Source organism: Etheostoma spectabile, chromosome 15, assembly GCF_008692095.1.
Source record: "Etheostoma spectabile isolate EspeVRDwgs_2016 chromosome 15, UIUC_Espe_1.0, whole genome shotgun sequence".
NCBI classification, from domain to species: Eukaryota; Metazoa; Chordata; class Actinopteri; order Perciformes; family Percidae; genus Etheostoma; species Etheostoma spectabile.
In genome coordinates this window covers 29,935,019-29,939,033 of record NC_045747.1, presented here as the reverse complement: position 1 = coordinate 29,939,033, position 4,015 = coordinate 29,935,019, and the positions used below count along the sequence as shown (strand labels likewise).

The following is a 4,015-nucleotide window of genomic DNA, read 5'->3' as shown; positions in this document are numbered from 1 at the left end:
CCCCCCCCCCCCCCACACACACACACACACACACACACACACACCCTTGTATTACTGTAGTTGTGGGGATCATCCATTAACTGGTTATTAGACCCTACTTTAAAGTTATAATCCGTATGATTTTAGTCCTGGTTGATTTGGCGACACGCGTGGTTTCTGGAGGGTAACAGTGGACAGAAATGCAACTGAGGAACAGCATCCAAAAAACCTGTTTACTCAGACATGATTACTATGTCTTGTGTTTTGTTGATGCATTTTTGCTGTATAATCACAGTTTGAGCTAACCTGCATTTCTTGACCTGTGAAAGTGAACTAGCAACAACAGGAAATGTCGGGTTAGCATTAGCAGTAACACCGGAGTACATGCTGGATCCTCCCGTGTCAATCCCTTGAGTGTGAAGGCTATTTGAATCCAGCGAAGGAACCGCCACTAACAATTTTAAAAAAAATCTGCTAGAGAGAGATAATTGTTGAAAAAATGCTGAACATGAATGGTATCAAAAAAAGGGTTTGATTTAACGAAAATCTCAAGGATTATAACTTTAAACTGCAGCCTAAATTCTGACTGTCATAAATGTTCTCACTACTTATGACTGAAACTGTTGCTAAATAATGTAGTTGCGCACACACACACACACACACACACACACACACACACACACACACCCCCACCCCCACAGTGGATGATTTTCATATCCAATTGAACCAAATGCTTATTTCTGAATCTGTCAATCACTGTAGAACTGTTGTGCCATGTTATCAACATTTTATGACTATATTTAAAAGTACTGAAATCTGGGGATTGGTAAATATTTGGGAATACATAAAAACCTATTTTGGTATTTCATGTAGACGCAGTGCTAATTGTTCTACAGTTACTGATTATAGCTGGGCTGTCTCTTACTGGGGGCTCAGACTGAATCAGAGGCTAGGTTTAGGAGCGTAGGACATAAAGGACCATACCAGTGTTTTGCCGGTTTTCTACAAACCATTTGCCAAAGCAGTCCATAATGTTTAGAATTGTGATATTGTTTTAACCGTCCACCAGGTAACCTTCATTCTAGGTGGCATCAAAATCAATTTGTGAGACTTGATATAAGCTTGAGTTCAATTTTCATGTGAACTTTGTTTGATTTATTGTCCATCATAATATTGAGTGGCAGTGCTGAGCAGAACCTGCAAGGATCTGCCATTGTAAATGCAAGTTGACTTTCATACAGTATGGGAATGAATGGAAACCAATGGAAGCATCAAAGGAGGAACACTTAGCTGAATAGTTCAAAATTTGGAGGAATTGTGCGTATTTACTTGATTTCCGAGAGTAAGACGAGAAGGTTGACATCAGTCTAATGTCTGCGTGTTCAGTACAGGGTTAGCTTAGCTTAGCTTAAGCATAAAGACTAAAGCAGGGAAACGGCTAGCCTGGTTATGTCAAATGTTCGGTTCTCTAATTAATGAATTATGTAGTTTGTTTTAGAGGGAGTTATGATTTGTTGACAAATAGATGTTGAACTATAAAAAAAACAGTAAAATGGTCTAAATGAATATTAAGTATTTGTGTAAATGTAGTAATTTAATTAATCTACAACATGCATAAACACTGTCATGGGCCTTTATAGCCGACACCTCTTCTAACCCTTTAATTTGTCTGTGTATGAACTGAATGTCTACATGAATAATATATGCTGTATACCACATCCAGTCAGTCAGTAACTATGTCATGGAGCCTTTGAGGGACGAGTCAGTGCTGTGTTCCTGAAGACTACCCATAAAGGTATTTAAAGGTGCTAAGAGCCAATATCATGTGCCAAATCGTAACATGTCACTGTTTTTTATGGATAGAAATAGTGTTACGGCATCATACTTATTATACAGAGTTGGATGGCTCACTTACATCTCTCATACAAATGCAACTAACGTGTCCCTATGAACCATCTAACGTAGGACACAAACGAGGTGAAGAGGACTGGAAGCTAGCAAATGAAAAGAAGGGGAAAGAAAATGCACTCCGGTTTTGTTCGACCTCAAGAATACACAATGTGTTTTGGTGAGTAACACTAAACCGAAAACTCCACAGGCCACCTTTTAATACAGTTGTCCTTTGCAGTTCCTTAGCTTATTGCAAACAGTAGTTACTGATCTATTAATTGGGATTTTTTTTTTTATGTTCTATTAATACTGTATAATTGGCAGTGTTTCAAGGAAAATGTTCCCACTAACTATAAGCAACCTACTGATTTAAAACGAGGAAACTATGCTGCCTTCAGTGACTTTGTGAACGAGGGGAGCCACTTTATTCTACCTATGTTGTAAATGAATCTCACTTCAAATGATTTCACCTAAATATTTCACTCAAATATCGTTTCACACCTACTTCTTACACGCACAGAGCGACCTGGATAAGATGGTATAGTACAGGGAGCACTATATTAGGTAAATGAAAGTTTTGCTCCATTGCACAAATTGTTCACCTAGTGATAATCTCAAAGTTTATTTGCTTGATTGTGCATTTGCATACGAGGTATGAAAATAATTATTTCAAGCTATGATTTTGTCCATTGTTGCCATAGTGAGTGAGCTTTTTTTGTATATTGACATTTTTACTTTAAGACACAGTATTTGTGATTTCATACATTGTAAATGTTGTACAGACTGTAGTTACTATTATTGTGCAAGTCATTTCGCTTATAAAAAAAGTCTCTTAGAGAGTTTTGACACAATAACAAAATATGTGTTGTAGATTATAACAAAGTCAATAATATATAGCACACTTAAATGTGTCATTGCCAATGTATTTAACTGGAATATTAAACCTGATGCTAAAATGTTATAGTCGGTCACGTCTCACGTGTGCACTCTTTCACTTGTGTATTGCACATGGAATTCTGGGTACCATGTTATACAAGATGTGTAAATAAAATGCATTGGCTTTGGCTTGACAAAGTCGGCCATGTCTTTTGTTTTTTTGTTCTCATCAAACTAGGATATTCTAGTTATCCTGGATGAATTTAGCTTTGACTTGGTTGAATCAAACCCACCCAAGTAACCATGCCGATTTGTTCTTTGCGGCTAGCCTGGTCCAGAGCAGGCTAACAGCCAGGCTAAGATTAACCCTGCAGTCTCGTGTTGAATCAGCTGCCGTGTTTAAGTTATTCCATTGTCTTCTGAATGTGTTCTGCTTTATTTCCATTAACATGCATTACTTGTTACTATTGTCACGAGTTTGATTTAAACCCTACTAAAGCAGTTGTTAGAGGGTTAGAAATGGTTGCACTGGCACCCAATCAGGAGAGTTGGGACTTTTCCTGGTGGGCCGGTAGTATTTTGAGGCCAAAGGGGCCAGTCTAATAACAGTAATAATAGTACATTGCAAGTTCTTAGCAACACCATCCGGCTGCCTGGTGTGCGGCCGCTGCCCGGTGGCCGCTGCTTGCCGGCAGACCTGTGTGTTGCGTCAGTGTCCACTCTCTCTGGAAAAGTAGAGATAAGCAGCGCAGCGTTCGTGGTCTATACAGCTTCAGGTGTATCCGCTCCGGAGATTAAGTGGGACAATGCAGCGATATTCCCAGATGACATTAATGGCAGACTGGTCAGAGACCAACACATTCATGAATTCATTTTCTTGTTGCTTGTCCTCCAATAAATGAGTTTGTGTTACTCCCTAATATGTAGGCCTAATGTTTTTTTATTAGGTATTATAGCTTACTTTGGTTTCATAACCTTAATAAGTCTCAAATCACCGGACCAATAACACGGCCTATATACGTAGATAGTGTAGTTTACATCACACAGGGAACACAACAGTGCTTCTTAATCTTTTTATTTTGGTGCTATCACTTGTCAGCTTGGAGCGAGAATAAAAAAAAACAAATAATACATTGTTTTACATATATGCTCACAGTGTGTATTGAAGTCACGTCTTTTTATAGTTTTTGTCCCATTCTGTATGAATAATAATTGTACAAAGATATTTAGAATTAGACAAAGCTCAGAGATTTGTGCATATGGTTGTAAA

General features: G+C 38.3%; 1 protein-coding gene across 2 annotated transcripts in view; it reads left to right on the top strand.

Moving 5' to 3' along the window:
- The window catches only part of rab11fip4a (RAB11 family interacting protein 4 (class II) a), a 32,126-nt gene extending 29,437 nt beyond the window's left edge, over positions 1-2,689 (top strand). For both annotated transcript variants that reach the window (XM_032538639.1, XM_032538640.1), the window contains one exon: positions 1-2,689. This exon is cut by the window's left edge and continues 129 nt beyond it. The gene's annotated coding sequence lies outside the window, so the exon portion shown is untranslated.
- The last annotated feature ends 1,326 nt before the right edge of the window (positions 2,690-4,015 follow it).